Source organism: Eschrichtius robustus, chromosome X (assembly GCF_028021215.1).
Source record: "Eschrichtius robustus isolate mEscRob2 chromosome X, mEscRob2.pri, whole genome shotgun sequence".
Classification (NCBI taxonomy): domain Eukaryota; kingdom Metazoa; phylum Chordata; class Mammalia; order Artiodactyla; family Eschrichtiidae; genus Eschrichtius; species Eschrichtius robustus.
Genome location: NC_090845.1, coordinates 5,385,012 through 5,398,917, shown reverse-complemented (window position 1 = coordinate 5,398,917; position 13,906 = coordinate 5,385,012). Strand labels below are relative to the sequence as shown.

General features: G+C 44.3%; 1 protein-coding gene across 1 annotated transcript in view; it reads left to right on the top strand.

Annotated features, from left to right (window-relative positions):
• Window positions 1-13,906, top strand: part of PUDP (pseudouridine 5'-phosphatase) — a 131,959-nt gene that overhangs the window by 74,483 nt on the left and 43,570 nt on the right. The gene's annotated exons all lie outside the window — the stretch shown is intronic.

The following is a 13,906-nucleotide window of genomic DNA, read 5'->3' as shown; positions in this document are numbered from 1 at the left end:
CCCCTTTCCACCTCAGATGCCTTAGCTGTGAAATGGGGTTACTGAGTACTTTGCAGTGTTGGTGTAAAGAATTGATTGAGGTCACACATGGAATGAGAATCCTTAGCACATCATGAAAGATTTATAAAATGGCAGCTACAGTTATTACTATGTCAGAGTCCATGTGGCATTCTCCACTAGTTTTTGTTGGTTGGAGGTATTTGGTTTACCAAGGATATTTGTTGTCTGAGCAGCTCACACTGTCTGAAAGCAGATTTTCAGGATGCCTCAAAATGTTCTGGTTTCTCGTGATTCTCTTTAACAGATCGTATCTTGTACAGTGGAGTACTTGCTTTCTCTCACCTTCATTAGTCAATGGATATTTCACTTGCTTGTAACTATTTTCATCAGAAAAACTGTGATCCAGATTGAACTAATTCAGCATTGCTATTTCCTTACTATATGCCAGGCTCCATAGTCACATAAAACTGAATAAGAACACATCTCAGGGTATTTATCTTGTTGCACTTCAGTCATAAAAATATTTGCGTTGCTTCCAGATCTTTTTTCACTACCAGGTTAGCATCAAGCCTGCGTGACAAGGGGCAGGACGGGCCCCCGCACCGTGGTGGGTGCCTGTCACAGAGCTGTTTAGAGACTCTGAAGCCGCCCGCTTGGTGTTAAAGCATGGTATTACAGTGTTGCTTTTGTTGACTGCAAATGCCCATGCTTCCCAAGTTCCACATGGCTTTCTACAACACTGTATATGAAAATGAGTATTTTTACATTAAAATGTTTTCAGGTTTTACCAATATGTTAACAGTGTATTTCTCTAGGGGATGAAAATTACTGTATAAAGAAGTATTTAAGAATCGTAATATTCTCTCATCTCTCTTTTTTTTAAATTGAGGTATAGTTGATTTACAGTGTTGTGTTAGTTTCAGGTGTACAGCAAAGTGATTCAGTTATATGTATATATGTTTTTTTTGCAGATTCTTTTCCCTTATAGGTTGTTACAAAATACTGAGTATAGCTCCCTGTGCTATACAGTAGGTCCTTGTTGGTTATCTATTTTATATATGGTAGTGTGTATATGTTAATTCCAAACTCCTAATTTTATCCCTCCCACTGCCTTTCCCCTTTGGTAACCGTAAGTTTGTTTTCTGTGTCTGTGAGTATACTTGTTTTGTAAATAAGTTCATTTGTACAATATCATTTTTTTAGATTCCACACATAAGTGATATCATACTGTATTTGTCTTTCTCTGTCTGACTTACTTTACTTAGTATGGTAATTTCTAGGTCCATCCGTGTTGCTGCAAATGACGTCATTTTACATCTCTTTTAATAAACATAAGACCTTGGGAAACATGCTGTAGTATACATTGGCTTATTGAAAACCTCGTCAGAGGGATGGTGCATTCATATAATTGTGCAAAGTCACTTAAAATGCTATGTTTTCAAAATCCACTTTGGGAAAGAATTGGCATGCATTCCATATTCAAGGTCTTAATCAGATAAGGATAGATATTTATTATAAAGAATACCTATTTCTCTGTAAGCCAAGTCAGTGCTCTAATTGGTGGTAAAATCGGCATTCCGTTTAAAAGTCAGAAACCAAAAGGATTCCTACTATCAATAAGCTTTCATATCATCCTTCTAGAAATTCTAGTCAATGAGTAACGCCATTTAATGTTTACATATGAGTCTCATGATGTCAAATTCTCTCAACTGTTTCTCTGAACACGTCTGTTTCACCACTCTTTTTAAGGATGTCTTCGCTGGATCCTGAATTCTGGTTTGAGATTAGTTTTGTTTCACCCTTTAAAGATAGGATTTCCTTGTTACCTGCATTTCATAGCTTTGACTAAACAACCAGCTATTGCTCCTACCATTGAAGGTGATCTGTCTCTTTTCTCTAGCTGCTGTTAAGGGTTTGTCCTTGGTGTTTGGTCTTCTGAGGAATGGCTTCCTTTGTTTTGATCTTGTTTGGACTTTGTACCTCTCCCTGAGTCTGTGCTTTGCTTTACGTTTCCCTGAACTCCTCAGCCATTATCTCTTCCCATATTCCCAGGCTCACCTCTTGGGGTCCTCTCCATCTAACCCAACAAAAAGGAGAAGCCTTAGCAGTCCGTGTAATCAGTGAGTCATGCCCAGGCGGGATCTGCACCACCAGAAGCGAGAGCTCAGGACCTGGGGAACTTGTGTGGTCGTCAGGACAGGCGAGAAGCCAGTGCCGGCTGGGCCACAGAAATGACTTGGAGGCAGGGTACAGGCACCTAAAAAGGATTAAGGTTTCTCCATTAGACTGGAAGCTAGGCACACTGATAGCATCCAGGGGGAGATCGACGCCGTGGAATCAAGTACAGCAGAAGTCACAAATCCCCAGAACCACGGGACCTAAGAACCAGGGGCTCAGCAGAGGGCCCGGATGGAACGCCAGCAGAACCAGGTCCCTGGAGTGAGCCCCTCCTCACCTCTGCTCAGGGTGCATGCTCTGTGCCCTCTGTGCAGGCAGAGCCCAGGACCGCTCAGCTCAGCTTGCCTGCCTGTGGGAAAGCGGTTACCTACAGGAGGAAGGCGGAGAGACAGACAGTCATCTGCACGTGTTTTCAAGGATAGTTATCCTATCCCGAGGCTCACGGTCGCTTCAGAAGAGCATCTGGTTATTATTAGGGGGGGTTTTTAAAGTCCTCTCAAGGATTAGGATCTGAGGCTTTTCATCTCTCAGTCCTTTCCCTGAGACTACTTCTTTCATTTCTGGACCTTGATTTTTTCCCTCCAAACTGCAATTGACCGTGTAATTGTCCATACACCCCATTCCCACGCCCGCCACCCTGACAGCATCCAGTGAGAACTTGCCTCCTGAGTTCCAGGATGGTGAAAGTCAGCCTTGAGCCTGTTGGCGGCATTGTTCCCCGAGTCCTGGTGATGGTCTCAGATAGACAGCTCTGGTCTTGGCGACAGTCCCTGTAGATCCACGTGCTGTCCACTCCCTCCTGTTAGCTGTGAACACTCACCTGCCTTTCTCTGGCCAGAGCTCTTCGGAAGGAGTAGCTCAAAGCATATCCCAAGAGTTCTGGGGGGGAGGGGGAGTGGATAACTAGCGGCACCCAGTGCCCCTAGTGGGGGTGGATAACTAGGGGCACCCAAAACAAAACAGTGACTTTTTTGTTTCCTAGTGATGGTAAACCAGATGGGCATGCTCTGATCCCCAGGCAATGTGTAGTTTAGTGTGGGAGAGAGACATGGTAAGGAACCACACACAGGAAGATTCAATTGCAAATTGCTCTAAACGGCTGTGAGGTAGAAGAACAGTGTCTGAGGGAGAACAGCAGTGGGCACCTAATTTAAGTTGGGGCTCATAGGGTCAAGGAGGGGGCCTTGCGACAGAAGCGGCATTTAAGCTTGAGTCAGGAGGCAGTGAAAGTTAGCTTGGCCAGTTTCTTAAAAAGCAAAACGTAGGTTGACCATACAGTACCCAGTATTTCCACTCTTAGGTGAGTATTCAAGAGAAATGAAAAAGTATGCCCACCCAGAAACTTGTACACAGATGTTCATTGCAGCACTAGTCATAATAGTCAAAAGGAGGAAACTACAGAAGCCATCAAAAGAGAAGGGCTTGGTGGAAGTTGGCTGTATGATAAAATCCCAGATTCCAGTGTTATCCATACCTTTTACCAACAGCCAAACGCATTCCTCTAATTAGCTCACATAAAAGGAGCTTCCTGTATTTGTAGCAAGTTAGGTAATTTGGACAAGAGATGGATAAAGATCTCAACTGGGGATTTAGAGTATGCCAAATGAATCGATGAACTCAGTCCATTTTCTAATGTAAAATATGTGCATTTAAAAATATTGATAGGGACTTCCCTGGCGGTCCAGCGGTTAAGACTTCGCCTTCTAACTCAGGGGGTGTGGGTTCGATCCCTGATCAGGGAGCTAAGGTCCCACATGCCTTGGGGCCAAAAAACCAAATCATAAAACAGAAGCAATAGTGTAACAATTTCAATAAAGACTTTAAAAATGGTACACATCCAAAAAATCTTTAAAAATAAAAGAAAATAAAATATTGATAGCATTCGCCTACATAGCAATAAGTGATGTTGGTGAGAAGAACCAACAGAAGAGACAAAGTAAAAGAGAAGGAGTTCAAATCACTTCATGGTTTATAGTCTATTTCTGGTGATAGTTTGTCAAGATAAGCCAGAGCTTGGCTCAGAGGAAGATGCGTAGCTTTAGGAGAATCTGGGTCCTAACACGAGAAGGTGTCCAATGAAAACAGGTCAAAGGGAAGTGATTGGAACTTCATAAAAGTTGAAAGTCCACCTTCAAACGCTGCCAAGAGACCCAAGGACGATCAGGGCAGAGAAGTGGACATAAGGTCTAGTTACCTGAGGTTGGACAGGATCAGTTCTGGGGACCCAGGACAGACTGGAGAAGATTAAGGTGAAGGGCTTGGCACCATGAGAGGAGAAGATTCCCGAGAAGTTTTACTGATCAGGAGAGCAAAGACAGGGGTGGTCTCTCCAGGGCAAAATGGATCCAGGAGGGAGTCTCTTGTCTTTGTTGGAGTTTGGAGGGAGTCTCTTGTCTTTGTTGGAGTTTGCTGTGGACTGAACAATTCAAAGTGGTTAGAAAGAGAAGGACATGCGTCAGAACTCCAGATGGTAGAGTTCTGTGAAGTAACTTTATCTTGATCCTACAGGGAATGAGGAACCCTGCTTGGTGGACAGAGTTGAAATTTCTCTTTCAAAACACGAGACCCCAGAGAGAAGGGCAAGGACAGAACAGGCTGAGAGTCCGGCCAGGTGGAGGGCCAGCACAGAGGAAGGGACTCTTGGAGTGTTTTGGCATTTACCCCGAAAGTGCATTTAATCCTGCAAATCCAGCGCAGCCCAGTAGCTGAAGGTCTCTCAGACCTCCGTCCTCCCTAACTCTTCGCATCTTGCTCATCAAAACGGATGTCTTTTTACAGCCGAGGAAGCAGCCACGTGCATGTGTGGTTCAAGCCCCCGACGGAGACTGCTGAGCCCAAATCTCACTCCCTGCCCTGAACCAGGCTCATTCGTGCCCTTGTCTCTCTGCACAGAGCTCCGTGGTGATGCTCCCACGAATCCCCTCGTGAAAACGCAAATGCCCTGGAGAACGCGACTTCCCCTCTTAACCTCTGTAACCAGAGCGCTTCCTCCTCGTTTTTAGCCGAGAGCCGCTCATCAGCGGGAACCGCATGTCGACGCAAGGAAAGGAGAGGGGGCTTAGTGACAGTGAAGGCTTTTGAGTAGGAGGCACGGCAGCAGAGGAAGGAGGTCTGAGTGGGGACCTCATGGGACCTTGGAGAGGTTGGCGGCTGACCGCGGGCATTCATGGCCTCCCCGAGTGCCAGCTCCTTTTATTTAATTATCGGGTGCCGGAAGCGAGCCTGCCGCCACCGTGGGCAGCACAAAGGCAGCGAGATCAGGTTGTAAAAATGAGGTGCCCTGGGCTCTCCAGGAGAGTGCAGGGAAGCACATCACCCTCATCTTTTTTTTTTAACCCTTCTGTGGGGCTCCTTCTCCATGGCAGTGTGTCCTTCTGTGTCCACCCCTACAGTAGCAGCATTCAGCTGGCTCTCCTCAGCGGCGGGCCAAGATTGGGCTGGGGCATCCTGCCCTAAGCCACCTCCTAGGGCACGCTCCAAGCTCCAGGATGGCACAGATGCTCATGTCTGGGGTCTGAAGATGAGGGTGACGCCATGCTGGACCACTTCTCCTGGGGCAGGAGAGATGGGGCTGGTTCTGCAGCCCTACTTCATAAAAGACTCTGTCTGCAGACTGACGTCCTCGGTGGTGGTGCAACCCAGAGGGCGGACGGTTCAGTGTCCTGAGATTTCCTCCGTGCTGACTGCTCAGCCTTTTTTGGATAAAATCTTAAAATGGTAGATGTCTGTGTGATGTCCTTTGCTGTGCCTCACCCGCTCTCCTTACCTTGAGGTTCGGAGGGGGTGAGCTCGCAGAAAGAAATTGACATACACCTTTTAGGGTTGGAATGGCTAGTCTCCCGAACCATAATCCAAATTGGATGGTGGCTTGCAGAAACTTTAGAAAAGAAACATCATTCTGCGCCATTTTCTCCGCTCACCAGACTCAGAGTTTTCCCGGAAGAATGCCAATATTACGATACCCCCAATGTATACACTTGCCCACAACAGCACTCATAAACTGTTTGAACTCACCACTGGATCGTCGTTTCCAAACTAACGTTGTTACACGCTGTTTTAAGCAAGTTCCAAAACAAACATAATTCTCAAGTAAGCCATGGCGATGGCTGACTCAAGTATGCCATCCTTAAAAAAAATGTTCTGTTGTGAAATATTCAAAAGGAACCTTTCTGCATTAAGAAAGAAAGGGCAGTCAGAGGAAAAAACGATATCCATCCTTGTGGGAGATATGGAGCTCAGAGTTAAAGATAGGGTTTATTTCTCCCTTAAGTGTATGACTTTTTCCCCTAAAGTTGCCCTGTTCTAGTTCCCTACAAATCCATGATAATATAAAGTTACTAAGTGATATCTATTGATTTCCACCCAACCATAGTGGTATGAATTTTGAGATTTATATTGGTTTATTTTTCAATGTTGAATGTTTTCCCTACCCACTGAGCGGGAGTAACCCCCTCTCCTTCTAATTCTAAACCTTTTATTTTGTTGAAATATGTCAGCTACCAGAAGCAAGAGGTATCAAAACCAACATCTCTCTTTACCCTCTTTTCAGAAATCTACACACTTTGCCTCATTCTAACTGTCTAAAAGGTGATCTTAAACACTGAAAATGAAAAGAAGTCCCTACGTGTGGCACTCTTGGGGGCTCTGAGGATGATTTATACAACAAATTGGAATCCTTCTCCTGTTGCCAACTTAAGTCACACGCCCCAGATGATCCTTCCCTGCTGTTTCATGTAAATATCTGCTGTGCTAATCTGGGCCTACAGACTTTTGCGCAAGAGCATGTTGAGCTCAGACAGAGAAAATGCCTTCTACGGAGAAAATTGGAAGGAAAAGGAGAAAATAGAAATGATCGTAGGAACAGGAATAAATATTATATATGCATCTACATACCGAGATCGATCGATCGATCTATCATCTGTGTTTCCATCATCTATCTATCTGCCTGTCTGTCTACCTATCTGTCTATCTTTCCTTTGGTACATTTCAATCAAAATAGCTTAGAGAAAATTGAATGTGGGTATCAACATATGCAACCTAATTGTTTTGAATTCAAGAGAAGAATTACTATGGCTACATACCATTCCTCTGATAGAATTAAAATTCTCCATAAGGAATTAATTCTCCATTCATCCTCATTACTAGTATTTTTATGCAGACTGTCCACACAGAGCATTAAAAAGTGCCATCATATCCTCATAGAATATTCTGTGTGTATGAGAGAGAGACAGAGACAGAGACAGAGACAGGCAGACCTATGCAGAAGAGATGTGACATTCTGAATATAAGTATGTTAGACATTCTCTTCAAGTCCCCCCCTCCCTTATGGTATCAGATTCACCGGGGAGGAAAATAAGAGGTGGCTCTAAAGGAAGGAATTGCTCTTTCAGTTTCAAATGGTTGCATAAACGTACTTCCACCCCATTTCTTCTATGGAACCAACCCAACACAACCAAGAGAATAAGAAACAAAAAAAATGTTATCTTTGATGAAACTAGGCATCTTCTGGATCACAGTACATGCAGAAAGATGGCCAAATGCATGAGAATTGGATGAAGGTGATGGGGACACCAAGACAAGCCGTCTTTTTCTGCATGACTCGGGCAGAAACGGCAGAACTCAAAAGAGTTACCCAAAGTGGGCAACGCACATTAAAAGGAAAAGCAATGGCCCCTTGCTTAGAAGAAGAGTAGGGTCAAGGTGCGCGGGCTGGTTTTGGAAGCCTCCCTACGTCATGCTTCCGTCCTGGCATAGGATGGGGGTGGGGGAAGAATTAGTAAGAAAAAAGCCAACAGGCCGCCTTTGCTCAAAGCAGACCGTGGGTTTGGCAAAGTAGAGAAGTCAAGAGGTCACCTAGCCAAGCAACTACTCATCCTTACCTGGTGAAGATAGTAAGGTCAAGGTGAGATAAGCGCTGTGACACATTCTGCGAAATGCACAGCCTCAGGCTGAGCCCAGACAGCTTTCTGTCAGCACTCACCCACTGGCCCGGTGCAGTTATGAAAAGCTCCGGAGCCACAGCCGGAAACTCAAGCGGCCCATCACCCTTCTGCCCATTCCCCCAGATTTTGCTCAGTCTAGTACCTGGTCCTCATAGATGTCTCCTCCTTCAAACATGAGAAATAATATGATTTCAAAAGCTGGTAGCTGGCCAGAGGCCTTTGAAGAGATGCTGCAAGGAAAAAAAAAAAAAAAAAAACAGGACATGATGGATGAAGGCACATACCACAGGCATCAAAGACCACGAACAAAGAGATGTCCGAGACATCAAAGCAATTAAGGAAAATAGTGTTTCTCTGAAATGAGAAGTTAAAGAAGAGATATAAGGGTTTAAGGAGGAGCTGATAGTACATTAGATGGGAATGAAAAGTAGCTGGGCAGCCTCGGAAATAAATGAGAATGAAAAGTGAGTAGGAGAGGCAGAGAGAAGGGATGGACCATCTTTAAACCGGTGCCCTGCCAAAATCAAAAATGAATGAACAGGAAAAAATAGTCAAAGGTGTAGTTCCCGGTTAAAGTTCTGAAATACAGGGAAATTTGAACCTGGAGACAGAAATAGCACGGTGAAACCGAAGGCACTTTTTACATAGATTAATTCACAAAGAAATTACTGCGATTTTAAGTTACGGAAAAAATTCTACCAGATAGTCAGAAAAAAAAAAATCGAGGAAGCTTAAGATTTCTCCACGTCAGACAGGAAATGCTTGAAGAACGTGGAACAATATATAAAAAGACCTGAAGGAAAGACTGTATGTCCCAGAATGCAACCAAAACTGTCCATACATTTTAAAAGATACGAGTAGATATGTCCAAACAGACACCACTGCAGGGAATGTAGGTTCATGAAGAAAACAAACAGAAAGAGGTTGAATTCTTACCAACCAAGAGAAGCCATGTCTAAGAGATTCATGGTAAACTTAAAAGATGTGCTTAAGTGTAAAACTAAGGTGAAACCTGTGGAAATCAGGGTCCCAGAGAAGAAAATAAATGCTGTCAACCATGACCACGTAGAGATGATAATGTAACTAATTAAGACATCATCCGAGGAAATGCAGTTGAACGTGGAAGTGCGAGGAAGAGCATGCTGATTTTTCTCATGTTTAACTCCAGGCGTTCAATAGACACTGTTTTTAAATTCATCACAAGTAAAAGAACGACAAATATATTTAAGTGGGTGCAGGCAACCACCAGAAGAACTGAAAGTAGACTAACATTCTTTCATTTTAAGGAAAACCCAGTAATTCAAAGTGATATTCCATGCTTGTTCATCTCATAAAATAATTGCATAAGTGGCTGATGACGCCAGTCAACCTAATTTTTGCAGACTATGTGTATTACCTCAAAATAAGAATACTTTTTATCCATGCTTGACCAAATATATATCCTGTAGAACGTTTCGGTAGACTGTATTTCAGTACACTGAAAATCACCAATATTACTTAGGCAACTCCTGTACGAAGGGTGGACATTCAGGAATTCTTAGTAGCAGCCTCAGAAAAGGTCCCTGAGCCAGGAACTTACCTTCTTCTTGGTCCAGGGCACGAACAGGGAGAATTAAGCAGCTCTGTAGGATATAAGCCAAAGTCCCATGAGGAAGAGGCAGGGTGTGTGCAAACCCCAAAGGAAGTTCAGGGCCTCCTGCAGAACAGGGTGGGGTCAGAGGGATGACCTTGGGTGGACGTGGAAGGCTCCTTGAAGAAGCAGGATCTGAGCGGGGTCTCCGGAGACATGGGGCATGGAGAGGCAGTGAGGACCGGTCCCATGCTGCCGGAGCCGGGGTGAATGGCAGCATGCAGGTGGGAAGGGACAGGACCGTGCCAGAGCCCGTGAGGGCGGTCGTCTGTGAGAACAGGGCACTGAGGAAGCGTGAGAATGGACGAGCTGGCTGCTGCCGGTTGTCATGGCAGAGAGCTCAGCTCTTACGTGTCAGGTGAGGAAGAACCTGGGAAGGTGTTTTCAGCGGCTGGTGGATAAGTTCCAATTATTAGGAAGATTCACCTGCTTGTAGGATTCTGGTCACCCAATAACTTTGGCACCATTCTCCATCTGACCACTTGAACCTCATTTTAAAGTTCTGGTCAAGTGACATAATTGCTCTTGGACAAACCCCGGGGTGTCTGGGGCAGGATGACCAGTGTCATTTGTGAGAGTGGGAATAGAGCACTTCCAAGCATTAGCTCCTGCTGAGGATGCAGGGTCACAGGCTGCTGAGCAAGAAAGCCAAAAATGGGAGAGGATTTTAAAAAAATTAATAGACTTTTTTGGAGAGTTTTAGGTTTATAGAAAACTTGAGTGAAAGTCCAAAAAGTTCCCATAGATGTCCCCCTCCCAGTTTTCCCTGTCGTTAACATCTGGCTTTAGGGTGGTGTGTTTGTTACAGTTGGTGAGCCAATATCGTTACCTTATTATTCACTAAAGCCCACAGTTTACATTAGGGCTCGCTCTTGGTGTGGTGTGTTCTGTGGGTTTTGGCAAACGAACAGTGGCATGTATCCATCATTACGGCATCAATAGAATAGCTTCGCTGCCATAAAAGTCCTCGGTGCTCTGCCTACTCACTCCCTATCCGCCTTAACCCCTGGCAATCACTGATTTTTTTTTTTTTACTCTCTCCATAGTTTTGGCTTTTCTGGAAGGTCATCTAGTTGAATCATACCATGTGGTGCCTTTCCACACTGGCTTCTTTCACTTAGCCATATGCATTTTAAGGTTCTAAGGATTTTTAAAACAAAATAAATATTAGGTTTAAACCGAGAACAATTCAGGAATCATACGTGTCTTCCCTAACGTTAAAATGGACTCACTTGATTTTTCTAACACTTAGCATTAAAGCACTAGTTCTTTAACCGGTATGCACGAATGTGGTTATATTTGATATTTCATGCCAGCCTCGTTTCACACATGCATTATTTGCATTTTTATGCATTCATTCCACACTTAACGTATTCATAGAGCCCTTGCTTGAAAGGAGCTTACAATTATTTTTATTACAAATGTCATTACAAACAGGAGCTTACAACTGTTTTTATTACAAATGTCATTACAGACAGTTGCTCATATGTGTGTAAGTTTTTATCTAAAGAAGTGAAAAAATTTGCATGCCGGTGAACTCTGAAGAGAATCCAGAAACTAGGATGTCTTGGGAGGCTTTGTGCGTCTTATGCGCATTCATGTTTAAAGAGTTTTTTGTTCTCTGTATATTTAATCATAACATTTATCGGAGTGGTTTTCAACTGTGACTTTACCTTGTCCTAAGGAAGTTCACCTCCCTTATTTCAGACTTTCAAAGTAACGTGCCAAGAACAAAATTGCTGTTGTCTTTCAGTTGGACATACTTGCCCCCATAAACATAACCTACTTGAATCCATCAAGAGAGCATCATATTCTGACATCTAGTAACTTCCTAATCAGAAAAAGGATTTACTCCCTAACAAAACTAAAACACTCTCTCTGGTCATAGAGAATTAGCCCTGCTGATGTAAAAAATGAAAATCCCAGTTGGACGTTACAAGTTTTCATGAGCAGCAGAGTGGCAACCCATCGGACAGGAGCTGTTTCATTTTGTGTTTCACAGCCTGGGTCCAGAAATGTGATTTTGAAGATTAAAAAAAGGGGGGTGAGGACATGGCCAGTACTGTAATTTTTACAATTTCGCACATATGTATGTCTGTGTATATTTGCATAAACTGAAACTATCTATGAGAAGTACCCCCATGACCCTACAACAGTAATTAGACTCAGCATCTCTCAGAGATGTATGTCTTCACATTATGGACTAGAAATGACTCTCTCTCTCTCTTTTCTGTACATTACATCCCCATGACTTATTTATTGTATAACTAAGAGTTAGTACAAAAGGTGCCCAAGGTGGCGATGACGTCCCCTCTCTCTCTCTTTTTCCTGTGCATTACATGCCCGTGACTTACTTATTTTAAAGCTAGAAGTTTGTACAGAAGGTACCAAAGGTAGAAGTGACATTCTCTTCTCTTTTGGGTACCCTTCCTATACACAGTTGCATGACTCTGACCTCTTTGGGTTACCATGGGGAAAAAACCTCCAAATAGAACTTAGAATGTTTTGTGCAGAAGATGAATGGGAAGTTGAAACCGACCGCACTAGTAAGTGAGTGCCCACCACCTGCATCACCCTGTGCTCAGTGAGAGGCATTGACAGATACAGCTCCCCACCCTCCTAGGGTGTACCTGGGAGGCGCCCTCTAGCCTGGGAGGGTCCCACTACTTATATCGCGTCTTTTCTGTTCGTCATTGTTCAGGTGTCCCCTTGCCTCAAAACAGACTATGGAACCACCACTAGAAGTATGTTGATACAGACTGAATTTTGTACCCTCCCTGCACAGTCTGTACATTGAAGCCTTAACCCCCAGAACCTCAGAATATGACTGTGTTTGGAGATGGGGTCTTTAAGGAAGGGATGAAGCTAAAATGAGGTCATCAGAGTGGGCCCTAATCCCATAGGACTGGTGTCCTTGTAAGAAGAGGAGATTAGGGCACAGACACACACAGAGGGACGACCCTGTGAGGAGACACAGGGAGGAGAGGGCCATCTACATGCCAAGGTTAGAGGCCTCAGGAGAAACCAGCTCTGCTGATACCTTGATCCCAGACTTCCAGCCTCCAGGACTGGAGACAGTAAATACCTATTATTTAACCCCCCAAGTCTGTGCTACTTTGTTACAGCAGCCAGAGCAAACTAATAACAATGCTTATGAATCTTCCCAGCCTGGCAGGTGTGCGAATTTCAAGTGTCCCTTCTTTCTCATTTCGTTTTGGACCGACAGCAGCTGCGTGACTGTGACTGTAGAACTAAGACCAGTAACCACCCTGTTGCTCTCTTCCTCTGGTGAAGCTTATTTCTCTAGTTCCACTCTTCCTGTCTGCCTGGCCTGACCCAGCTCTCTCCCCTTCCTTCTTTGCAGAGATCAGCTGCTCCAGCATCCTCTGTCCTGACGTGGCTGTCTTACCCCTTAGATAAGTTGAAACCTCATTCCAGCCTGTAGGAGTCACATGTCTGTAGGATCCTGTGATTAGTCAGAATAATTTGACGAAAGGGCAGAAAAGCCAGATTTTTCTTTTACAGTTACGTAGGGTACCTTGCCAGTCATTTGCATCTTCTTGTCTCTGTTGAGGTGTCTTTGCTCAGTAATACATGTTTATGGATTTCACCTTGGATAAAAAGGGAGCTATATGTTTTCCTCCTTCAGAAGATATACGTAATTCTCTCACTTTGCAAATGAAGTGTGAAAAAAAGTTCTCTTAGCATAGGCTCAAAGAAATCAGTGAAAATATTAGATGACACCTACGTGCATGGGTTCTTCAGCAAAGGTTTACTTATTCACTTGATGGCAGGCAGCCTTTGAAAGGACATCTGAAACTGGCTTTGTAAGATGTTGGCCCCTGGCCACTGCTGCATCCCAGGGAAGCAAGCTCAGGTGGGGGACCTGCTGGGAACTGGGGAGAGGGCAGCAGGGCTGGCGTGGGAGGATGAGCTGAAGCCAGTCTGCTGGGAATGGTTCTGGCATGAGAAGCTGGGCATCCTAACACAGCATGTCATGCTCACGCATAGTTTGGGAAACATGGAGATCTGAGGGAATGCACGAAGGGGTTTCCGGAAAACCAGGAAAAACATGAAGTCAGTCTCCAGCTGGTGAGCATTGGCAGGATAATCAGGTTTCTTGCGGAAAGGCTGGAAAGATGTAGGTATCTGCATC